General features: G+C 36.3%; 1 protein-coding gene across 40 annotated transcripts in view; it reads right to left on the reverse strand.

Moving 5' to 3' along the window:
* ZBTB20 (zinc finger and BTB domain containing 20) overlaps nt 1-27,277 on the reverse strand; it is a 789,483-nt gene that overhangs the window by 550,973 nt on the left and 211,233 nt on the right. For 18 of the 40 annotated variants that reach the window (XM_045036343.1, XM_045036340.1, XM_045036350.1 and 15 more), the window contains one exon: nt 5,675-5,747. The exons of the other annotated variants lie outside the window; for them this stretch is intronic. The gene's annotated coding sequence lies outside the window, so the exon portion shown is untranslated. The remainder of the gene's footprint in view (nt 1-5,674; nt 5,748-27,277) is intronic. 40 annotated transcript variants of the gene reach the window in all.

Here is a 27,277-nt window from a genome sequence, read left to right on the forward strand (position 1 = left end):
AGCTCCTACATATGTACTTTGTTCCCAGCTATAAACTATGGGGAATAAAAAGACTTCTCTATGGAACAGGTTAGGGCTCCAAGTTTTTCAGCTAAAAACATCCTAGAAATGGCATATTGAAGTTTCCTAACATATGTGATTTACACTGATACCCTTGAAATACTGACTTAATCACTCCTATCCACCACGGCCATCACTCACAAACATCTCTCCTTGAACGTCTCCTTCTAAATATCATTATTCAGTTAGGGTTAGCCAGTAACGTGACCTCAAGAAGTCCACGCAGGAGGAAAAAAGTGGGCTTTCCTCTTAAGAGAGTGTGTGTTTCGCCCATCATCTGAGCTAAAAAACAAGGAAGCTGCAACAGCTGGGAAAAGAAGGAAAAGCAAATTTAATTCTTTAATTGTTAAAATAGAAAATAAAAGCAATTTGTACAATTCCAATGTGTGGCATCTATGCTGATTTTCTCAAGGAAAAGTGCTTATTGTCAACCAAATCCCCAGAGTAACCACAGCTGACACACTTCTCAGCATTAGAACGCTTGGCAACTGGCAATAAGGCCTGTTCCTTTCCCAGGCAGATGAAAAGCCAGGCCCTCCCCAAACAAAACCAGTGCAGCTTTTCTTGACTCTTCAGCTGCCTGCATGTCTTCTGAACATAGCAGTTTGTCCTGTGCAGTGGGACTCTTGTGGAGCAAATGTATTTGGCCCAAAGCACCAAAACCAATACAATGAATATTTCTATTCTTTTGGCTACTTTAACTAAGGAACCCTTACTGCCCACTCAAACGTTGCCACTGCTGATGTACACATAATTGTACAAAGACCTGAGGAGTACTGTCGATAAACAGAAAAATAAGTCCTGCTAAAGAATGCCTAAACATGCAAAGGAATGCAAATCCTTTACCATACACAGGATCTTTGTTTATACCAGTTGCGCATGGCCAATAGAAGAGGACATGAAAAACACTTTTTAATAAACAAATTGTCATCTCGCATTAGCTTATACCAATAGAATTCTTCCAAGGTTTTTTTCATAATAAAATATGTATAGATTGTTTTGATTATTTTTCATTCTCATCAGAGGGAAAAAAAATCACCTAACTTAAAGTGTTTCCTCTTGTGCGAAAGCAGGAAGCCAATTTCAAAGGCTACCATTTTAATAACAAACGACTTCATTTATACTTTTGTTAAAAAACAAGCCTATTTCCTTATCTGAGTTCTATGGAAGTCTTTCTTACTTTTCACACATTAAACTGCATGTGTGAAATTCTATCAGTGTTATTACCAATATTTATTCCTGATGGCCACAGCTTTTCTAATCTTTGTGTAGCCATATGTTTAACGTTACATAATCCAGTGGGAATTCCTTTTTAAAATACAATAAAATAAATGTGGGTTTATTAAACTATGTTCTTTTTTTTTTTAAATGCCAAAAGTAAAAACACAAGAAAGTTTCCCAAATGGACATTAGATAATGTATACAGTTCACCTTATAAAAGATGTTATTTATGTCAGGAAGTCTTCACAGAGACATGGAAATCCCAGCCCTGGGGTGGCACCAAGTTCCCAGACACATCAACTGAAGTATGTCCACATATGTCAGTAGTCAATCTTACAGAGAATGATTTCATGACACAACAGTTACGCTGGTTGAACTATAACTAATTCCTAAATAACAACGACAACTAACAGCGTTTTATCAGATAATGTTTATTTGCTATCATTTCTTATAGGAATCTTGATTAATTACCTCTCATCCTCCAAAGATTATTCCAAAACATAATAGTGCCTGAAATAAAAAGTTTTTTCCTCTGAACCTAAGCATGAATTTGCTGTGGTTAATATGAAATTGCTTTGCAGAGCTGACCCCTCACAAGTAAAAAAACATGAATTAAGAGCAGCATGTAGGTGAAATGTACTAGAAATCAGGCCATCTTGAGGGAACTGCCATCTGATACAGATCACATACTAGTCGGCCATCATCCTTCCTCTCCTGTATTTTTCTGGTGTTAAACTTAACATCAAGAACAACTGATAAACAGAGCATAAATCACAGAAGCCCACAGATTCCTGAACACTGGGATAATTCTGAGCCTCACTTCTTCACTGTGTTGTGTTGGTGATGGAGGTGGAAATGTGAGAACAAAATTGTGGCGATGTTTTACCTAATCTTGATTAAAAAAAAAAAAAGCTGCCAAGGAGAAAACACACTAAAAAACAAAACAAACAAAAGAAAAAAAAACAGCCCATTTTGTTTAGTTTCTCAAAAGAAAACAAAACAAAACAAAACACACCAAAAAGAGGGAGAGAAGAATCCCTCCTCTTTGTCTTAGCCATATTGAATATGGACAGAAACAGTGCCCTAGAATCTCTCTCATTTTCACCTCCAGCACCGACCTCTCCTCATCCTGTCTTTTCCTCACAAGTATCCCCCACTCCTTTCTTCTTCCCATTGTTCTTCCCATTCTGTTCTTTTCCTCTTATTCTAGTAAACTCTTGCCACTCGGTAAGTCATCTGCCCCTCCCCCAGCCAAGGTCACTTTTCCAGTTGTTTTCCATTCCCCTGGTTCTACATTACCAAAGTCCTGACACTTCACCAGCATGAACAGAATTCTTAGAAGGAAGGGAAGGAGGGGAACTGAGAAGAATTTTCTTCTGTGATAGAAGAAAGTCAAGGGATATGAGCACTCATATGAAAATATGCAGGCCTCAAATTTTGTAAACCACTTGCTGCTATCCTCTTATTAAATCCTCTACACATCGCATCTCCCATGTCATATTTTGGTTAGTTATCAGTCATAGATAGTTAACTTTCAACACACAGGGTAGGGAAGTTAGGTTACTCCCTGGCATCTTTTTTTCATCAGGTCTATGGGTCTATGTCTACGCCCCAAATGCAAAAATCCATTAAACCGATTTTTCAGTATCTCTGCCTTCTTACAGTCTTCTGATAGCCATCATTTTATTTTTATTTTTAGAAGACCTTTTCACCTTCTTCTGGCCAGAACAATATTGTTCTTATTCATTTTCCTTTCCTCCCCAAATATCTTACCTCTGGCTTATCATTACATGTGCTACTAGTACAAAATTCATTTTTCTCATTAAACAAGACCATTGTCTTCAAATCATGAGATCCAAACCATCCAAAGTAGGAGCCCTCTTTAATTATAATCAATAGAAGTGACTTAAACTCATATACGTTTAAACGAGAGGTAGAAAGTGATGTTAAAGGATACATGGTTCAGGAAGACGAAGTGAATTATTTAAGGTCATAAAGCAAGTATGGAATCCAGCTTGGACTTGGATTCAGACGTTCTTTCTGACATGATCCCTCATTGTTTTTTCCTTGCATTCATTGATTGCTAAATCTCACCATTTCTTTTTTCACACATAAAAAAGCTCCTGTCCATATTCTTGTGACATAGTGTTGTCTTGAACACAAAAATACATTCATGTTGGAAAGTGAAGATTATTCACACAAAACATTAAACAGCTTGTAGGTCCTTTATAATACATTCTCAATTTAACTTTCTAGACTTCCTTTCTGTCACCTGATCCCCTGCTTTCCTGCCACCAATCAACTGTTTGTACACATAAGCTCTTATTCCTGCATAAAATTTATTTTTCTTCCCTCTTTCCTCCAGGAAAAGAAAATAAGAACTTTTTTTAAAGGGCAAACTTAGACATTATTTGTTCTTGGAAGCCTTCCCAGTATCTACTACACGAAGCCTCAACATCTTCTCTTCCTCAACACTTTTTCTACTCGTAGATCATATGTGTTACTGTTTTAAAACTCTTGCCCCTTGTTAGCTTGTGAGATTCCTCTTGGTAGAGCACATGATAAATATTGGGAATACAAGAATTAAAGACACTATCCTTGCCCTCAAGAAGTTTCCAGTATGGTCAGAAATCAAAAACATAAACAACTATAGTCCAGCTCTGACTTAAACAGCATATTTCTGTATAATTGACTTGAGTTATAGTTGCACATATTTTTTGTTGTTGCATCAAGGCTATATTACATATGGTAAACACAAGTACCCAAAAATTGACTCAGAAAAAGCAGGCAAGTAGTCAACGTACATAAGAAGGAGAGCAAGGAGAAATAAACTATAAAGATGTAATGGGAGAAAAAATACCAAGTTAATTGAAGTACAGGCTTAATGCAAGAAAAAGCAGCTTGGGGAAAGGAAGTTGAATTAGTTCAAGATATTTTTGGTAGCAAGAGCCAGAAAGGCTACAGTTGCCAGAAATGAAAAAGGGACTGACTATGGAGCAAAGCTATGTTCCAGGGTGCCGCTGGGCATTGACTTCAGTGATTTATATAGTTTATTTCAACTAATACTCATAACCACCCTGTGAAATAGGAACTATGAGGAAACAGAGGCTCAAAGCAGTTATGACTTGCTCAGCTAGTAACTGAAAGAGCCAGGATTCAAACTCAGTAACGGTGGATTCCAAAGTCCACCCTTTATATATTCAATTTTGACCTAAATCCAAGGAAGCTGTGTCCACAGAATTAGTCAAAAATTACCTTATTTTCTCAAAGATCAAAGTCTAAGAGAGACTGTGTATGAACCTAAAGCTCTTCACATCATTAATAGAGAATAAATTCATTTTATAGTATAATCAGATTATCTAAATAACTCTAGCACAGCATATCTGAAATGAAGATACCTTGGAAACCATCTAGTACAACTTCTTATTTAGCAAATATAAAGATACTAGTGCTAGCTAATTGAATTATATAGATTACTAAGGAGAAAAGTTTTTAGAAGGAATAAAGTACAAACTCTGTGTTCTTAAGCCTGCAGATCATGAGAAAAATACCATCTTGTCCTGTGTGGGTGAGCTCCATAATGCTGGGCACTTGTTTCTTTTTGAATAATTGCATCTCCATTATTCAGGATGGTAAATGGTACTTTTACTGGCACATAGTACACATTTTATAAAATAGTAGTAGTTTCATAAAGGGATGAGTGGGTCTGTGTGTGGGAGTGTGTGTGATGTGGGTGCAAGTGTGTAATGAATCAGAAGTTTGGACATATTAGCTAAATTAATTTTTGTTTGCCATTTGGTTCATATCATTTTCTCCTTGAAACCTTCCAGCAACCTCTTAAAATGCCTTACATAGCAAGGTCTCTGCTTTAAAATGACTTCATCAGAAATCAAGTTTAGTATACTGTCAATGAGTGGAACTGGCAAGGTATCCTTTGGGTAGAATCATTGGGAATTTTTTAAACTTATCAAGAAATAACTCAAAAGACTTTTGATAAAATGGTAATATGAACATTTCATCTTAATCTTAGTTTTTGGGGGGATGGGGAACACAGAAGCAATGTTTCATTTCTAAAACCATGTTCCCATGAAGCTGAGCAGAAGGACTGCTTATAACAGAATTTTCCAGCCAAATTCTCAAAGGGCCCCCAACAGGCTTTCTCAATTTGTGGGCGCTGTCCTCTAACAATCTATTCCTTTCCAGACTCTCCTTGGAAACCAAAGATTTATGACATTCTCTTCATATTTTAAAATGAAATTGGTCCTGGTTAAAATAAAAATGAAAACTGAAGGCCTGTCTTTATTCCAATACCAGTGCTGTCTGGACAAATCCCTCATTAATATGTCCTACTCTGAAGATATCACCCATGACTTTGCCTCTGTAGGAGTCTTACCATTATTTGGACATTTCCAGAAATCAAGCTCACTACAGGCATTTGTGAAGATGAGCTGTACTTAGGCAGAGGCCTGAAAAGGAAAAGTAAATAAATACTTGGTTTATCAGGTTGTAAAGGGGGAAGCAGACCCTCCCTTTTATAAATGACTTCTAAATCTCCTGCTCAAATTCCAGAGTAAAGGAAAAGTCACATGGACCGAACATATTTCTTTAAAAAAAAATGAATATTCACTTAGTAATCCTGAAATGCTTTCTGCTCTTTGAATACATTCAAACAAGTGGGTATCGCAGCATTTCATGATAGCTTATCAAACCACAGAATAGAACAGGAGGAGTGAATAAAAAGGGCTTTCCTAGGGGAGCTCCATGGTCATTGTTCTATAAAAACATATGAACATATTGCTATAAACTCATCTTCACAGGAAGTCACCCAGCTTAATAAGCACAGACCTGCAAGTTAATATTAAAATTCACTTTGATTTCTGCAGCAACAAGGCTGATCCAACTAGGAGCTATTACATAAAACTCTTATTGTCATATTCGTCATCACCACCCTCAGTAGAGACCACTGCCAGCACCAAGAAGCCCTCAGTTCATCTCAGGAAATATGCTACACAGACGGCCATCCCACTAACAATGTGGTGGTGAGATGGCCCTGTTTATTTTATCAGAATGGCACTCCTTTAATTGTTCAATTCTCTTTATTGATGTCCTCTTTCATGTATAGGTCTATTAGATTCTACTTCCTCTACTGTCCTCCCAGGAATTGGTGCTTGCCAACTACAATAAGTTGTTTTGACAACTTGTCTAGCTATACAATACTCTGTTTCTTTCCCTCTGCAGTCTTTTTGGCTTCAAATGAGTGCCTTCAAAATATAGCAGAGACTATCCAACCAAACTACGCAACAGGGGGAAAAACAGCTTTCGATGCGTAAGCACCGTCCTGCCAAAACCACAGTCTTTCGTGTGCTCATAGTTCTCTCTCCTTTCCTCCTTATTTTTATGGAAAAATCCCCTTGCTATCTTGTCTACTCCTATCTTAATAAGGAATGACTGCCGTGACTACCCCATCAACCAACGCCATTCACCGCCAGCACCTCTGCTCTCCTCGTGTGCTTCAAGAAGAACTGATTAGCACTTTGCATAATTAACCTGATTAGCACTGTGCATAATCAAACTGATTAGCACTCTGCATAATTAAAAAGAAATAATAATAATAACAATAATAAGCACTAAATATCAAAAGCTGTTAGTCCCACAGCCCTTTGGTTACCTCCAAGATGAGTTCGGTAGGGCATATTTTGCACCTTCACATGGAAATCTTTTACTCAAAAGTCAAGAAAAATACATTAAAATGCTTTCAATCCATAGACCCATCATGATTTTAATATCCATATCAGTTATCAAAATAACCATTTTTGCCCATGTGTGCATTCCTCAGTTTCAGCCTTGCATATTTTACCTATATCAAAATGGACAACAGGTGGCTATAAAACCAAATAGATAAAAAATGTTTGGAATCAAATTAGAACAAGGATGTATGCTTCTTTCTTTTTTTAATTTTTTTTAGTTTATTTATTTTGAGAGAGAGAGAGAGAGAGAGAACATACGTGCAACTGAAAGAGGGGCAGCAGAGAGAGAGGGAGAGAGAATCCCAAGCAGGCTCTGCACTGTCAGCATGGAGCCTGATGTGGGGCTCAATCGCATGAACCATGACATCATGACCTGAGCTGAAACCAGAAGTTGGATGCTCAACTGACTGAGCTACCCAGGCACCCCCAGGATGTATGCTTCTTATGTAGCTATAGAACTATCCTATGCATTGTTTCTGGGTGATAATGAGGTATATGAAAATAATTGAACAGCTTTTCAGGAAAACCTGGCTCTGATATTTACCCTGTGACCTCAGCTAAGTCACTTAACTTCTCAGTAGTTCAGTTCCCTCACCTGTGAAATGGAAATAATAAGGCCAGTTCTGAAACCTCAAAAGTTGCTGTGATAATAAAATAAAACAGTAATTTAGGAAGGTACTTTGTAAACTGTAAGGCACTACCTATACATGAGATTCCCCAATTCTAGGTCTCTAAACCTCTTATCCCCTAAATTTTATTTCATACCATGGACAATCTTAAACATTATGAACAATAATATAATTTTATATATTATTTGCCTTAGAATTAAAAAGTTATAAAATTTTTTGCATACTTTACCTTATTTCCTATTCAGTAGCTGAATGTGATTAGAATTTTGACTTGGAGTTATAATTTAGCTTTCGTCATTCATGTATCCATTACACAGCTCTCATTTGTGTTTCTACAGAGGTTAAAATCAAGCTGTTGCCGGAAATGCATAAGAGAATAGAAGAAAATCTAGTATGTTTGTATTAACTTGGTACTGCAACTTAGAGAATTCTGCAACTTGCCTTTTCTCTACCAACCATGGCCAACCATCTGCTCCTGGTGACCTTCAAAGGATTCATTCCTTCAATCCCACTTTCCTCCAGGAATCTAGGGAACCATCTCAGATACTCTTCAGTCAGAATTTCTCTCCTTCTTGCTCTCTCTCTTTTTCTGGTGCTCCCATAATATTTTAGCTGTAACTCTACTGTGTATGGTTTGCTATGTTTTAAGTAGGTGGTATGTGTCTGATTCCTCTGGAACACTAGGAGCTCCCAGAGAGAAACCACTCTGGCTTTTCATCTTTGCCCCCCACAACAGCTGCCACAATGAGTGATGGACATGGTGAGCACTTGACACATTTGTTACTGTGGGCTTGAGGAAACTAGACAGTAAAGTATGTATTTCACTGTGTGCTTAACCTGTAACTGCTGTATGCAAATCTGGGCAATTGCTTTACTAACTGTTTGCTGGGGACTACAAAGGTATTTGACATACCCATAACCACTTTATTGACCATTAAAATGTTTAACATATGTCAAATTGCTTTTTCTTTATTTACTCAATCATTCATTTAGTCTTTCAAAAATAAATGTGAGTGCCTAGTAAGTGCTAAGTATTGTGCTAAACATTCAATATAGCATTGATCAAGCTCAAAAAGAACTGTTGGTTCCTCTAAAGAAGTTTATGGTCTACGTATCTTTTAAGGAGCCTACAGTAGCTTTTATAAGGCTGGGGTGGACTAGCTTGGAAGGGGAACCTTAAAGTAGCCAAGATCATCAGTTGCAAGCTACCCACCATGGAGCCATAAGCCTCTCAACCTAAAGGAAAGGAACCCACAAAAGCAGTCAGTGTTCCTGAGCCAATCATCCATTTTACAATTCATTTAATTCAAGAAAGAAAATGCTGCTGTGGAGATTATTCAAGTCCAAATGTTCCTGGTGAAGGTGCTTCCAGTAATTCTGGGAAGGAAGCCAATCCCCTAGTTTTATATGTAAATATTTAAAAAACACACACATATATATAAGCACAAAGGAAAGGTCAGGAAGACGTAAGTCTTTTAAAAATCTATTTTAATAATTTTTTTCTATAACTGTCCACAGAAGTTTGGGCTTTTTTGTAGCCTTACATTTTCTTTTACACAATACACCTGCTTTTTTTTTCTAAACTAAATATTTCTTCCATCTAATGACTCTCTTTATTAGACAGCATCTAATTTGCATACATTTACATACAATTTAACTGCTAGCTTGTGAGAACAAAGAAATGGCTCTGTATTGTACTGAAGGACAATACTCAGTAAAGGAAGGTATAAAAACCAACCAGCTCAGTGACTGTGTAAGCTCTTTGTTTCAAATATACCAGGCTTTTTTTTTCAACATACCAGTTAAAAGGGGCAAAAATTATTTCATCAAACAATGAAAGATACAGCACTACTTTGTTTAACTGCCCATTTCTTCCCCAGCTTGGTTACTACAATTCAGGGGTCCAAGTTCCCTGAATCTACTATAATTTCCTTTATTAGAGTTGATGGATTCAATCCCTCCACAGATTTTTGTTTAGAGTCTTATTCCTAAATCCACCTGGGATTCCACTGTGATAAAGCTCTGTTCCGATGCTAATTTGTGCTGCCACAGGCCTTGTTCCACTAACCGTCAGGGTAGATATGACATGCTGTTCACCAGTGAAAAATGCCTACCCTTACCCTTAGTAAGAACAGATTTTACTGAGACTTCAGGGCTTTCTGTACGTTATGAACCAACTCTTCAAAAGAAATGTTTTTCAGCATCCACTGGGGAGTAGATGGGAAAGGAAGACCTGAATATAGGGAGAGAATATACACTGAAGGAGAAGTGAGAGATAAAGAGTTGAGTCAACTGCTCTCCACTTTGCAATGGCACCATTTTTGTAAGTCTCCAAACCCGGAAGACTACTGAGAGATTTGAATAAGAGAAGAAAAGAAAAAAAAAGAAAGGAAAAAAAAAAGAACTGGAAACCAGGGGTCCTTGATCCTCCTTTGAAAGTGAATTCATACACTCTGTGACACAGGGTAAGTCACTATGACTCTTCTCTGTACCTCTCATCTTTGACGCATGGAAAGGGAGATTATAGAAAGCAATCTTGAAGAGTTTGTTCAGTGTTTTGTAAATATTAACTATTGAAAACACATGAAATAAGTAATAAAGCTGCGGTCACAACCAACTGAAAATAAACACTAGAGGGATTTGAGTTTCTGAAATGCCATGTGTAAAATACCACAAAAAATGAAATATGGTATACAAAAATACTTTAAAATTATAACAAATGATACAGATATAAGGCAATATAGGAGGACAAACCAAAAAACATAAAGCCACATATGAATTGGCCCCACAGGCTCAATGAAAATATAATCCATAAGTGGGTGCTAAAAGAGGTCATGGAAGATGCATTTTCTTGGAAATGCATTTAATATCATTAGTTTGGCCTGTTTTCTGCATCTGATAATGCAGATTTACAATTTTAATGACCAAAAGAGGTGTGAACTTGTCAGTGATAAGTGAAGAAATTCTACCACTCTGTGGGGCTGCAGAATGCCCACATGATTTGGAACCTTCAGCAGCCAAACAGATTGCACAATCTCTACCAGCGATCTTGAAGCATGTCTGATTTTTCCACCTGGTGAGAAGAAGCCTGAGTTAGAGACTTGTATTAATGCTGGAGTGCTGGCGTAGACCAAGTCTGCCAACTTCCTAACCCATAAGCAATTCCAAATAATGATCCAAAATAGCACTTAAAAGAAATGATGAGACGCTGTCCTTTTAAAAACCCCTAGGTACTGACTAGATTCTAGTCCCTATAATGAGGGGAAAGGAAGGAGTTGATCCGCTGAAAACCATGACTTAGCTCGAAAAATCCTTAAATTCCAGGGAACCTGACCCTGACCCCCATACCCCATACTCCATGACAGATTGAGGCAATCACCTCATGAGTGACTGTCAGTAAGTTTTACGTGTAAGTTCTGTTTCTAAGGCTCATTAGCTATCTCCTGTTGATATAAATTTGAGGTTGCACTTATTTTTCATGTCACAGAATATTATCTGTTGACACCCAGCATCAGACCTATTTTCTACACTCTGACAGATTAAATTCTGCCTTGTTTGTTTGTAAAGCATCTCCTAATACTAACTCAGCCAACATCACCTGTGTTGGAGGTGGTTAAGATCCACCTCCCCAAAGCATGTTACCACGGTGACAAAGTAGTGACCTAATTTGCACACACCTGCTGGGTTAATTGGGCCAAAATGAAAGATGATATATATGCTCAAAATCCAAAACTGATTTTTTTTCCTCAAAATTAAATATTTGATTTTTTTAAATTAGCAGTTTCTAAAGCTAAGTAACATACTCCAGGTGTGCATTTGCCAGTTAATATACCCTGAATGTTTCATGACTCTTGAGGAGCAAAATATATTGAGTGATGAATACAAATCTTTTATGTATTTTCTGTGTGCAATGATTAGTATGAGTAAGTGGTCTCAATCACTGAATACATGGGGTGTGCCTGAGGGGTCAAGCCATTGCCTCAAAGCAAATAGGGACATTTCAACTGTGCCAAGTTAACATTCAGAGTCTGAACCGCTTCTGAAAATGCAAGTTCATTTTGGAGCTGCTCTCCATAGCCTGTGGCAGCCTGCAACATCTCCTAGACAAAAACGTCACTTAACTCTGGTTGACCTCCTCTACCCCTCTGTACTCATCCTTCTGAGACCACTGATAGTTTTTCTTTGAACCATATAAAGTTACATATCAAGAACTGATTAAGATATGAGCAGACACTTGCAAAGACTGCTGACCAAGCCGCAACAACAGGTAAGTGGTATAGCTAAATGAGTCAAAAGCTTGAAAAACGCATATATTTGTGACTCTATTCTGCTTATACTAATTTATCCAAAGGACATAATCAGGGATGTTCATAAAAATGTGTACATAACAACATTCATCATATGTTATATTTTTTTAATTGTTTTAATGTTAATTTATTTTTGAGACAGGGAGAGACAGAGACAGTGAGCAGGAGAGAGGCAGAGAAAGAGGGAGACACAGAATCTGAAGCAGGCTCCAGGCTCCAAGCTATCAGCACAGAACCCAATGCGGAGCTCGAACTCATGAACCGTGAGATCATGACCTGAGCAGAAGTCAGATGCTAAACCGACTGAGCCACCTAGGTGACCCATATGTTATTTTGAATAGAGAAAAACTGGAAGCAACTTGCATGTCCAAGAGTAAGAGATTGGCTAAATTATTATAACACATCCATTGAGTGGAACACTATAAAATCAACAAAAAAATCATGCCACAGAAAATTTATTTATTAACACAAACAAATGTTCACAATATATTGCTAGTTGAACAACAGAATCCACAATCACGCAGAGTATAATCCTATATTTTTTTTTTAATTTTTTTTTCAACGTTTATTTATTTTGGGGACAGAGAGAGACAGAGCATGAACGGGGGAGGGGCAGAGAGAGAGGGAGACACAGAATCGGAAACAGGCTCCAGGCTCTGAGCCATCAGCCCAGAGCCTGACGCGGGGCTCGAACTCACGGACCGCGAGATCGTGACCTGGCTGAAGTCAGACGCTTAACCGACTGCGCCACCCAGGCGCCCCTAATCCTATATTTTTGAACGCACACATACACACATCAAAATGTTAATAATGATTGATCGCCTAAGTGACAATCATAATATCAAGGGTGATTTTATTGTCTTCTTTTCTGCTTTTTTTGTGTTTTCCAAATAGTTTTACAATGCTGATGTCTTACTTTTACAATAGAAAAATGAACATTCTATTAAAAATAAAGGGTAGAAAAAAGTTAAATTACATTTCCTGATTCCTCTCCCTCACTTAGATTTCACATCTCACCTGTCCTTAGGTCTCTCCTTGTCAATTCCAGTCATGAATAGAATAGCTGTTAAATTGAATAATATTCTTTTATTGCTAAATAGTCCACTCTTCTAGCTTAATTATTTACTTACTTACAAACTTTCAAAAATGAAAGCCATCAGACCCCTTCTAGTCTTTGAGCTGCTTTTTAAGCTTTAGAAAAGCAAACGAAGTAAATGCCCTTCGGTAATGAAGGTGACTGGAAGGGAACTTTTCAAGGTACAAATATGTCTATTTATCACCTGGCTATTGCATCCTGCTTAAATTACAACGTTCATATTTTGATTTTATTTGTACAGTTATAAGGTCTTACTGATAAGTAAGTGCTTCTCTTAAGTAAGTAAAATTAACATTACCATATGAACTGGAATTACTGTTAAAAGTATCTCGCTAGGGGTTTGATTTATTCTATGATGCTTTCACTGATTTAATCATTGCTGGAATTATCAAAATACAATAATTTATTCTCACAAGTAAAAAAGTTTCTCGGGATTTTCCTATGTCATAAACAATAGACATCAGTGATTGATAAATAAAAGAAAAATATGCCATTTTGACATTTTAGTTCTTATTCTAGCACTTTTTTTTTCTGCCTTAGTGCTTTAGTGACTTCCTATAAAAAGTTCAGGGGACAAAAAAGTGACTCTTTTATTTCAAATAATGAAATAAAAATTTATTTTCATGCCCCAAAATAAGTGTTAATGAATATTTTTAAAACATATAATGCACAAAAATAAATTTTTGTTGAATTAAAGATGTAAATATTGAAAGAGACTAAATCACCAAGGTACTAGAAAAAAATATGGATAATTTTTTGATAGGAGTTTTCTATACCATAAAGGAACTAACTGATAAATCTAGCCACAGAAAAAGTCTATAGTAAAAGTCAAACAGCAAATTAAAAACTAAAAAATGTTATATTTTAATTTTTATTATTTTTTTAAAGTTAATTTATTTATTTTGAGAGGGAGAGAGAACGTGCGTGGGAGAATGAGTGGGGGAGGGGCAGAGAGCAGGGGAGAGAGAATCCCAAGTGGGCCCTCACTGATAGCCCCAATGGGGAGCTGGAACCTGTGAACCGTGAGATCGTGACCTGAGCAGAAATGAAGAGTCAGAAGCTTAACCAATTGAGCCACCCAGGTGCCCCAAAACAAAAATATTTTAAACACCCCTTACAGAAAGTGTTAGTTTCTGTGATATAAACACTGGTTATACACATCAATAAAAGATTTTATAAAAACCTCTACAGAAAAAGTAAAAAAAAAAAATTAATACCAATTTACAGAAAAAGAAATACAAACACTAGTAAACACTTTAAATGTTTTTAAATCTAACTCATAAATTAAAAGAGCAAATCAAAATAATGATAAAATATCATTTTCACTTTTCAGATTGGAAAAAAGTTGTTCAAACTCAGTTTTGGTGAGGTTGTGGAAAAGCAGGAATTCTCATACACTGCTGTTACAAGTATATATTAGAGCAATGTTTATGAGGGGGGCACTTGGGTGCCTCAGTCAATTAAGCTGTCCGACTCTTGATTTCAGCTCAGGTCATGATCTCACAGTTCATGGCTTCAAGCCCCACATCGAGCTCTGTGCTAACAGGACAGAGTCTACTTAGGAGTCTCTCTCTCTCCCTCTCTCTCTGCCCCTTCCTCACTTGCATGCACAGTCTCTCTCTCTCTCTCTCTCTCTCTCTCTCTCTCAAATTAATAAACTCAAAAAAAACCAATGTTCATGAGGAAAAATTCTTAATAGCCATAAACATTTTAATTATGTAAATATTCTAGATTATATTATGTATATTAAAATGAGTACAAAATACATGTAGAAGGCTGTTTATTATAATATTTTTGAATAGAAAAGAAATTGGAAATAACCGAACATCCATAAATTAGGCACTAGTTAAGTACATTTTGTTAAATCTATAAAAGAAAATATTAGGTAGCAATTAAAAAAGATGATATAGCATAATATACTATAGTATAAATACCATAAAATCTCTGAGATATGGTATTAAGAAAACAAAGAAAATACATGGGAAACTGGAATGATACGATTTTCTCTGTATTTTTATTTATTTGTTTTTCCCTCTCTATTTTTAAAATGAAGGTATGTTGGTACATTTCTGTACATAAATACACTTGGACCTGTTTAACTCTGGGTATAGCACTGGAAGTTGAGGAAGAAATACTTTTCATTTTATATCCTTGTGTACCACTTTATTTTCAAAAATTTTTTACCATTTGCATGCATTTTTAAGATAAAAATTGCAAAAATGATTGTTCGGTGTTATAGAGTATAAGGAAAAAGAGTACCGCATTGCTCATCCCTCACTCTGTACTTGTCTAGACCTATTCGCTGTTTCCATTTCCCCATCTATAAAATAACTGAATTACATTAGAAAGATGATATGTAAATTATCTTATAATTCTACAGTTTATATTTTTACGTCTTAAAAATCCAGTACAGAATAGTGGATAAATACATTTGAGATTTCAATACCTACTTTGAGCATCGATAGCTACTACAATGAACAAATCTCTATTTGGTACTTTGTAGACAAACTGTATTCATGTCTTTATGATGACAGAAAATGATGTATATTGCTGAAAATTTTGACAGGCTGAATAAACTAAATATACTCACTGTACAAGTAGTGCTTCTGGGTCTCAACAGGTCTCAGGTGTTGAAATATGCCAAACAAAACTGATCAGAAATGTATTTCTTATATGCTTTACTGCCAACTTCTAACCTTGGCCCAGCTGTTTTCTTGAATTTGTCATTGATATATGCTCTCAAATACACAACTTGAGTAGAACAAAATGTCAAAATGGTTTATAATTTCAGGCATATATTGCCATACACACTCTTTAAGAGTACGTGATATTCTATAACATTTTAGTGCATGATTGCAAATTATAAGAAGTGCTCTGTATCTTTTTAATTTGTAGTACCTGAAGCTGCAGTATGATAATGACCTTCTTCCATTATGACTTAACATTCTGGTCACTTGGATAGTTGTTTTTAAAAGCAAAATTTCTCAGTCATGGTTTGGATGACAAATATTAGCTCATTTAAGTTACATAGTGAAGATTTTGTACTGTGTTTTTTTCTGAGAAAGTAGAAACCAGAACCCCATTTCTGGTTGCCATGATTGTGATAAGAACAGCACCATGATTCATTCAATGGTATCACTGATAACGATGTTGTGTTATCAATCACATCATAGTTTCGTTTACAAATTGGAATGGAGGTAAAGCCTATCAAAAATTGTATTAAGAGATTTTTTAGTTTCTCTGGTGAAAAAAAAATTAAGCCCTCTCATCTAAAAACTTAATCATTTCTGAAAATGCTATTTGGCTCCATTTTTCAAATGCCCACAGTAGACTGTCTACTTCCTTGTGCATTGTTTCATATAGTATCAGCCTGGGTCATGGTAATGCTGTCATCTGTTACAGCAGCAAGCAATGGGAAAATAATAATGCTGTGAGTGTAATGTTGATTAGACACATTAAACTCAGGAAAATTCAATCAAATCTCATCAATTTCAATAATTTACCACTACACGTCCTTGTCTAGTTAGAGATAAACAATTTAATTTTGAATGAAGCATTTGGAGAAATTTCTACTTTGGAATGAAAGTAAAGATGAAAAGAACAGATTTCCTGTACTCACCTGAAATGGAAAGATAACTACATATTCTTGAAAAGTTCTGTGCTAAATCTTGGCCTGCTATGAGAGTAATACTTAAAAAAAAAAAATTAAATCTAAAGATACTCAGTTTGACCGTCCACTTTCACTTATGGCCTGGATACACAGAAAAAGAGATAAGGGGGTGATGTTACTCCTAGAAAAAATGATTTGCCAAAAGGATACATGATGGTTCAAGAAACCCTGTGCCTCCTTTACTGATTCCTGTTACCAGAGCATGCAATGGAACTCAAAAGGAAAGCTAAGAGTAGCAATGAATCCAGTCCCTCTGTGGCCAAACCAACTTTGTTTTTCACACACAGCAAGTTTGTTAAACTTTAAGGAGATACAGTTGAGCATTTTTAGTCCATTTCTGAGTGCTTACTATTGCTGTGTTTACTATCAGGATAAAGAGGAAAATCAATTGGTTGCCCTGAAGCATACCTCTTAATTATACATCATTAATAGCTAACAGACAGCTCCTTGCTCCTCAACTCTAATACATATACACGTTGGGAGCGCAATTCTGAGTAACCTGTAAAAATACGGAGATCAAATTTCTCGTACTCCAGATGTTCCCTTGACTGGATCCTTCATATTATTCAGCATTAATTTAGTTCTGGTATTATTTCCTCAGAAAGTCCACTCATGATCATTCCCCGTGCCCCCAACCATTCTTCATCCTATTTTTTGTTGTTGTACTTCTTGAATAGCACACACCACTTTCTAAACATATTTATGTATTTGTGAACTTGAAACTGCTTATGGTCTCTGCACATACACACACACTACCACCCCACCGCTGTATTAACTCCATGAGTTACAGGATCAGGGTCTTCTTGTTTAAAATGTTTGTTTGTTTATTTGTTTGTTTGTTTATTGTGAGAGAGATAGCATGCACCAGTAAAGGAGGGACACAAAAAGAGGGAGAGAGATAATCTCAAGCAGGCTCTGCGCTGTGAGTGCACAGAGCCCAACCCCAGGCTCAATTTCACTAACCGTGAGATCATAACCTTAGCCAAAATCAAGAGTCTGATGCTCAACCAACTGAGCCCCAGGGTCTTCTTGTTTAGATCTCTATTTCCAGTGTCTGTGACTGGGTCTGACTTTCCCTATTGTATTAAGAGAGTGATCCATACCAGAGAGAAATCTGCAATTTGGTAGAAGGATACTCTGCTCTCTTTGGTTCTTCTAGCACCAAGAACAAGCCAAATTAGAATAGGTTAATTCGGGAGCACCTGGGTGGCTCAGTTGGTTAAGTATCCAACTCTTGATTTTGACTCAGGTCATGACCTCAGGGTTGTGGGATTGAGCCTCGAGTCTGGCTCTGGGCTCCCATACTGAGCATGGAGCCTGCTTGGGATTCTCTCTGTCCCTTCCTTGCTCTCTCTCTCTCTCTCTCTCTCTCTTTCCCTCTCTCTCAAAATAAATAAACATAAAAAAAGAATAGGTTAATTCAATTAATGTAGTTTGGGTGCTAATCACAGTTTTGTAAATCAAAATCACATTTTCACATTTAACTACATTACTATTTCAGAAAATATTTAATTTTCATTTTAACCTCTTATTTTATCCTGATTTTTTTTGCTGGAAAGGAAGTCTAATACCTCTAAATTTTTATGTCCTATTAGCATACTATTATGTGTTAACCAGAACACAAGTGCACCATAAAAGCTGTAACTTAATAGAATTGTTCAGTAGATAAGACTGGTCATAATTCATATAACCACTCTACTAATTATCTATTTTTAAAATTCAAATTGTTGATTTATTGAGTATTCTTAAAGAAAACACACTTGTAACAGACCATAATCATGAGGTGGAAAGGACCAACAAATGCTTTCACTTCTATTCTATTTCTTTTAGGATTCGCTCTACTTTGCTACCTCTGTTGGCCCTCATCTTAATAGTAGTCTACTCCTTATGAGAAACAAAAAACACCGTCCAGAACTTGAGAATCGACTTGGAAGAAGTACAAAGAATGCAAATGTTTCAGGTGGGCAGAGCTGAGCCTAAATTCTGTCTCAGTCACTAACTGGCTACACAGAGTTCAAAACTGACCTTTCTGAGCTGAGCCCTGCATTTTCAATCTGGTCCTGGAAACTCACAACTTCCAGTTATGAGTATACTTAATGGCTATATATTTTTATAGATAGCCAAATGGATGATTCTCTAATAAAGACCTTGCCTATGCTAAATACAGAGAGAGATTAGTATAGCTAGTTCATGGTTTCAACAGCTAAAATCTAGCATAATGACTTTGTCACCCTACAACACTAAATTTCAGTTGCATACCTGGTTTACAGAATCTGGAGACGATCATGAAAAAATGATTCAGGTTATGAATAAAACTATTTTAAAGTTGTACTTTATGAGATATTTGGTATCTCAACACACATGGATTCACAAAAAAGCTGAATAATACTCAAGTCAGTTTTTAATTTTGCACTGCATCTGTGGAGTAACTGTAACCCTGTGAATTACCGAGTCTATGCCTCAAGTTTAGCGTTTATAACAAAGAGAAGTTTCAGTAGTTTAAAAGAATATGCAGGAGAATGACTCATGATTCAATTAAATCCATAAAAACACCAAAGAGCTAAGGCAACAAGTATTCTATAAATTCTGAGCAGATAAATTTTGTCAACTGCAGAGCAGAGAAAGGATCAATATGTGAAATGTAAATAAGACTTCCACAGATATTTACTATAGAAAAATAAAGTTACTCTCTATAGTAGGTTGAATACTGTCCCTCACAATCTCATGTCTACCTGGGACCTCATAATATGATTATTACTAGGAAATGAGGTCTTTGCAGATGTAATTAGTTAAGCATCTGGAGATGAAATCATCTTGGATTTAAGGTGAGCCTTAAATCCAATGACTGGTGTCTTTATAAGAAGAGGAGAGAACAGAGAGACAGAAAGAGGAAAAGGCCATATGAAGATGGAGGCAGAGTCTGAGCTCATGCTGCCAAAGCCAAGGGATACCTGGGGCCACTAGAAGCTGTAAGAGGCCAGACAGACTCTTACATAGAGCCTTCAAAGGGATGTGGCCATGCTGGACCTTGCTTTTGGACTTCTGGCCTCCAGAACTATGAGAGAATAAATTTGCTTTAAGCCATCCAGTTTGTGGAAATTTGTTACAGTCCAGTCATCCTAAGAAAGTAATACACTCTCTCTGTACTCCATAAAAGTAGAAGCTGACAGAGAAGTTTCATGAGAGTAAATGGTGACCTCAAAGTCTCCAACTGATAAGGGCACAGAAGTATGAGGAAAGATCAAAGAGAAACTTACTGGGAGGTTGGGGTGATGGTTGCTAGTAGTCGTAACTCAACTTTAAGAGGAATATACTGCCCACTATTTAGAGTTGTTACCCCTTAAATCCTATGGAAAGATGCTATCCCAAAGTAGTGTAAACTCTTCTAATCCTATACTTACAAGAAAGCCAAAGACTGGTCTTAAACAGGTGCTGGTCATTTTTTCTTAAGAAAATGATGAGATAGGGGCGCCTGGATGGCTCAGTTGGTTTAAGCATCTGACTTCAGCTTGGGTCATGATCTCATGATTCATGAGTTCGAGCCCCACATTGGGCTCTGTGCTGACAGCTCAGAGCCTGGAGCCTGCTTCAGATTCTGTGTCTCCCTGTCTCTCTCTCTGCCCCTCTCCTGCTCTCTCTCTGTCTCTCTCTCTCTCAAAAATAAATAAACATTAAAAAATTTTTAAAAATAAAATGAGATAATAAATAAAAAGATATTTAAAAATAAAATTATGAGATTTATATTTTTTAGAATCCTAAGTGAAATATTGACATGAATAAATAATAAATATTTTATGATGGTGCATGATCAATAGAACAAATATTCTTAAAATCATTTAAGTAAACATAATTTAAATCAACTAACAAATTAAAAATTATTTATGCTATTGAAGAACTGGATTCAGAAAAATAAATATACCCATTTCTGATCAATGGAAATTTAAGTATGACATCAAGTGACAAATATACAGGGGAAAAAATCAATTTCTTTTGGCCTAGGGTTTATCCTATCCTGACATTGGCAAAGACACTAATAAGTATGTATCGCTTTGCTTGAGGCATCAGACCAGCATTATTAAAAATTATGTTTGTCTCCTAATATCCAAAATTAATCATTTTTTAAAAATAGTTCTGAACTCACCTATCCCATTTGCTATATAAATTTAAGACATCATAAAAGCAACATGTTTAGGTAATTTTCAACTCACCAATTTTTTCTGTAAATACCATTATTTTCTATACTTGCTTAAATCTCAAAATTCAAAACTTACATTTTTTATCTTTAAAAAGTTATGTACTATAGTACAATCCTATTTTTATCTTCTTAACAAAAAAATGAGAATAGTAAATAGTGTGAAAGTTTCAAATACTTTAAAGAAAATGTATTTTGAGAAATAAAAGATTTATTCATACATTTTACCCGAAATATACAGAAATGCATATATTTAAAACATTAGAAATTATTTTCAAAAATATCCTTAAAGACCCTCAAAATCATAAGAATGCTACATGCAGATATCCATCATTAAATGTTGCATGTTCAAATCAGGAAATATTGAAGGAATTATCCTTCTAGGAAGCAGCAAGTATCAATTATTATTTTTCTCTCTTTTTTTAACCCAAGAGATATGCAGTAATCACTGACTATTAGTAAATGAAATTGTTTCTGTAGTTAGTACATTTTAGTTAGCCAACCTTCTGATCAATCTTCTAGTCATCAAATATTCTAAAGGTGGGAAAAAATGGTTCTTAAAACTCAGACATGAGTTCATTTATATTCAAATTGTTTTCGGAGACTTGGTCTCTGAACACTGTATTAGCTCAGCAAGATGTAGCAGATTAAGGTATTTATTATAATCAGGTGGAAAGTTGTGGGTTCAGCTTTCGGCTTTGTCCAGCAAAGCCAGGACGGCAGAAAGCATTACTCAAGACTCCATGGAAGTCAAGAGAGGAGAGAGGGAGGCTAAGGGAAATCTCCCTGAGCTGTGCTCAAACTCCCGTATTTACTGAGCATGCATTCAGGGAAACAATGTGCAATACGTCAGTGGGCTACGTGCCAGTAAGAACATACTGAAAACGTGCAGAAAAACAAGTTAAGACAGGGTAAAATATTCCATGCGATAACATGGTCTAAGGAATTTATGAGTATAGGCAGGACCGAACCCCTAGATATACATTAACTAGATAAGTGAAGTGAGTGCCCCCTAGATATACATCAACTAGATAAGCGAAGCACAACCCACAGTTTTCAGCAAGGCCAGAAAGCAGCGTTCTGCTTTGCAACGCGTTCCCTATAATCTCCTAATCCAGGACATAGCAATTTGATTTCCCACAAAAGTGAATACAGTTATGTCAATAGCTAGAACAATTTCCAATGAATGAATGAATGGATGAATCAAACACATAAAGGCAATGTTTAAAATGGATCAATATAAAAAATTAAAAAATAAATGGATCCATATAAAACAGTTGCTCTAAATATATAAATTATTAATATTAAATAGTTATATTTCAAATGAAAGAGAATTGAGGAGCTATTAAGTTATGGAGGAGCAAATGATTCAATTATAAATATTAGTAAGGACTAGGTTATGGAGTGTTTCTTAAATTCTTGGTTTTATTAGAGCAAATAATAAAAATGGTAGGGGAAGAAGGATCTATATAGTAGACCATGTTAAACATTTTAGTACATGGTTTCAGGGTAATATTATGATAATGAAATAAAGGAAAAGAAAGAAAAGGAGGAGGAAAAGAAAAAGAAGAAGGAGAAGGGCTAATTGTATTTTCAGTCTTTGGTGTACTGTCATCTCTAATATACAGATGAGCAAACTGAGCCTAAAAGCACACGGGGGCCTGCCCAATTTCTCATAACCAGTAATATGGAATGCAGAAACTTAAATCCAGATCTTCTATTTGTAAACCTCACACTCCTTCCACCATAATGTATTGTGTCTTTGTTCCCTGAAACAAGAAAAATGTACTAAAATCCTTAAATACTATGGTTAAAATAAAAATCCCCCAAAGTTAGTGTTGAGAGTGCCGTAATATTTACAAAAGTAAAAATCAGTTTTTTAAAAAATACTGTTGTTACATACCTTTATAGAGGACAAAATCCTCTTTGAATCACCCTCAATTTTTAAATATAGATTACTGGCAGTGAGAAGATGCTCCCCAAACTGTTTTGTACCATGAAGGACAAAAATAAGAAATTACAGAAACATAGGAGAGCCTAATTTAGATAGGAGAAGTCAATGAAGTTCTCTCTGACAAGGTATTGTATAATAAATAATAATGTAATACTTCATGGAATTTATAGTCTATCAGAGGAGAAAAACTTTCAACTAATAATTACATAACCACCTCTATATTTACAACTGAGGACTATTCATTATCCTTGATTATTCACACAATTCCATACTTAACTCATTTGTTCATAGAACTCCTCAGCCTGAAAACGATCTCCTTTCTCTTTTCAAGTTACTTATGTCTTATGTTTCATGTTATTTCAAGGCCTAGTTCAAAGTCTCACTTCTTACTTGCAGCTCACTGAGCTCTCATCTCCATGGAATATCTTTAGTACTTAATGACTTTTTCAGCAATGGCAAATTGGTTTCATCTTACATCCAACTTCCATCAGTCGGTAATGCTCGTCTAAAGTGTTGACTTCAGGAGTCTTAGATCAAGTTCTGGGTTAATGGCAGAGAGAACCATGACAGATTGTGGTGATGTACTTCATGGGCACCGAAGGGAAATAGGAGGACATCAGATCCAGGGCATTTATTTGACAGGAGTGCTGATATTTTCACTTTTACAGCATTCGTTTGACACCACACCAAATCCAGGTCTAAAGCATGAATTTAATACTGAGGGTGACTTATTTTCTTTTATTTTTAAATTTATATCATGTCTCTTCAAGAATACTGGAAGATTCCTACAGTCAAGGACCATCTATAACTCTTTTTGTCCATAGTGTCTAGGCCGGCCTTGCAAAGTAGGCATCTGCTGATGATAATGAAATTTCTTTTTTTTCATAATTCACTATTACTATTATTCATAAACTCAATTTGTCTCTTGGTTTCTCCCAAAAGATCATCAATGTCAAAACCATGTTAAAAGGACTCTGTAACATGAACTATAAACTTTAAATACATTGTCTTTGTCATCTCCAGGTTGAAATGAAACACTAGGAAATTGGTAATATTTAAGGGTTAAATATACGCCTATCAAATAATATAGTGGGATGAAGAGAAGATAAAGTAAATACACATTTTTAAATGGATTTAAACCTTTTATAAAAATTCCGAATCTGTATCTTTTAAAATATATTTTGTATATTTAGTATGTCCTAAAATTTTTTTCCCGTTTTTAGTAGGCTGCCCTTCTTGCACATAATAAGTGTTGAAGAAATCCATGTCGATTGGAGTTACATTAGAGAAATAGTTCCATTTTACATTTCCCCCCTGCTAAGCAAATGTATTTATCATATTCCATAACAGCTCACAGTTTGTTATACATTAACTGCTCATTCTCTGTGCCAATAAGACTGTGCTGGAACAGCAAATGAATTTGGTGCGTTCATTTAAATGATTCTGCAAACCACAGGCTACTCAGTTGTCTAATGATAAGAGAGCCCCAAAGCCACCTGATCACCATTATACTCCCCTTTTTTTTTTTTTTTGGACTAGCATGGTCAGTACTGTCAGGATCCCGATGCTGAGAAGAATGAGAAGGAAAAGTATACTTCAGACATAATCATGAAAAGGGGGCTTTATTAATTCAGGCACCAATGATGATGTGGCTAGATTGGAAGGAGAATGGAATATAGGGTCTGAAGTGCTTTATCTGCTCCAAGACCAATGCTGGTTTTGGCACTTCTCTCACTCTAGTGAGTTGCAAAAAAACAAGCAGGTGCTAGCAATCTGAGAGACCACATGCCAGCTACAGCTGCTTCAAACTGATTCAATTACATCTGCCTGAATAGTCCCAGGACATCAAACCAGTTGAAGAGATCCATAGGTTGCAAGGAGACCTGGTCTGTCCTGAGACAACCACCTGCAAATATCTCCAGGTTCGGATATGAGTGATCGTTCTACCCTGAGGCACAGGAAAAAAGACGGGTGGGGGCACAGGGAATGTGATTTTAATTCACTTTAAAATTAGAAATTGGTTGGAGAGAGCACAAAAGACCCCTTCTAATTTTCATGTTTAAAATCTGACAGTAGCTGAGGTCTTAAGGATACCTTGAAACAGCCTGGTTTTGTGAGAACATTTCCCAAATCATTGGGTACAGCACATTTACAGAACATGCTCTTGGGATCCGGACTTCGCTCCAAACCTTGTTTGTACAAAAAGGGGCCAAGCAGCTGGGAAATTCTGGAGTGGAGTGTGTCCTCATTAGTTCCCATCTGCCACCAGAACTCAGCTCATGGCAAGTTTGGCTAAGTCCTGGTGTACTCAGGTCCAAATGTGGGTCAGTTTTAATTACACTATACAGAATTCAGTGTGCAATTTTAAATCCTTATTATACAGCACAGAGGAATGGGCAGCTCTCCAGCTAATCAATTTTTTAAAAGTACATATATAAAATTTTTAAACCAGGGTAGACAGACAGTGGGTGGAAAAAATCTTATAAATGAGTACAAGGGTTACTTAAGAGAATTATTAGTGAAATTAGGTCATGAGCAAGTTCTGCTTTAAAACCTCAAAGTGAGAAACAAACCGTTCCATGGGTAAGATACGAAACTTAAATAAGGTACACAATGCCCCTTGCTCTGGTAGTTTGCATAAGCAACAAGGCTGCAGCCAGTTTATAGTAAACACCTACAGAGGCACTAGCTTTCCCGTAAGCAGAGATATTTCCTACACTATCATTCTTCACACCTCATTCCTTTCAATGTTTATCACTCGTGGCAGGAACTGTAAAAAGGGGGCAAAAAATCACAAACTACCTGTTAAGAGTAAAACAAAATCAAAAATCAAATATAAGGGAGAATGCACAGAAAGCGGAGCAGTGTGCACATGTGCTGAGTAGCAGACCCTGGGCATGACTTGGCTCTCAATGCCGTCCACACAAACTGGGGCCAGAATCAATCCATGCAGTCTATGTTCAGAATCCATCCTGTCCAAAGGCTTCATCAGGTGCGGAAGAGCTAAAACACTAAGACTTCAAAGACAATTATCAGCAAAAAAACATCAGGAGTGAAGAGGTAGGCAGTCAGTGCTGGGCATTTAGCAATAATAGCACAATGCACCATTTTCGAGGGATAAAATGTCCTTTGGCACAAGCCCTAATAATGACAAAAAAAAAAAAAGGAAGAACTTCCTCGAAGTATTCTGGGGGTTTGTGACTGAGTTGTTATGAAGCTCATCCATTCAAAATGCAGCCTGGAATTATGTGGGTTCAAATACTAGCAATTTAACATGTACTAGCTGTGTGATCTTGGACATATTGCTTATTCTCTCCAAGTTTAAGCTTTCTCACCTATAAATGGGAAAAGTAACATCACCTAATAGATTGTTGTAAGGACTATCAATAATATATATAACACATCTGAAATACAAAAGTCACCCCATAAATGTTAACTATTAACCCGACTGTTATGAGTTAAATTGAGCCCTCTCCTCTAACAAAACAAAACAAAACAAAACAAACAAACAAAACAGGTAATCAAACTAAAATAAGATAGAGGGGGTCCTAATCAATATGAATAGCGTCTTTATAAAAAAAAGGGAAATTTGGATACATAGATCAGCATGGAGAGACGATCATGTGAAAAGACACGGGGAGAAGATGGCCATCTATACATCCATTAAGAGAAAGACCTGGACGAGATGCTTCCCTCACAGCCCTCAGAAGGAACTGACCCTACCAAAACACTGATTTCAAACTTCTGGACTGGGAGAATATGGATTTCTCTTGTTTAAGCTGCCCTAGCAAACTAATACCTAACTAATTAAAAATTTCATTAATCATCAATGTTTACTTTGACTCATCATGATCAAAACTGTACACTTGACATCAGGCAACACAACTTTATGAACTCTGCTGAGTAATGGTCTATTCCATATATTATCTAGTGCTTTTCCCCTTCTTTTTTGATTGTTGTTCGGGCAGATACTGTTGCAATATAAATAGGATGACAGGAAAAAAAGATGGTTTACCATAATTAAGATCATCTAGTTTTTATTAAAGATAAGTAAGGGAAAATCATACACACAAATTCATAATCCACTTTTCTACTGTTGAGGGAGTTTGCATAGGAGAGTATCAGGATATTTTACCACACTAATTTCCTTCTCAAGGAAAAAAAAATAAAAGCCTCACACAGCCATTTACTCATTGCCAACCATGTTCCCTACATCTGAGGCTGCTTACATTGTGACACCCTTCCCAACAGAACCACGTTCAGTTCACTAGGATGCATATGAGTCCATGGTTTAATGGGGAAGACTGGTTCTTCCCTGTTTGCAAGAGATTGTTTTCCTGGAGTTGTATCAACAGACCTTCCATTGAAAGGCACATTTCCATAATACACACATTGAAGTGG

The sequence above is a fragment of the Felis catus genome, chromosome C2 (assembly GCF_018350175.1).
Source record: "Felis catus isolate Fca126 chromosome C2, F.catus_Fca126_mat1.0, whole genome shotgun sequence".
Lineage (NCBI taxonomy): Eukaryota > Metazoa > Chordata > Mammalia > Carnivora > Felidae > Felis > Felis catus.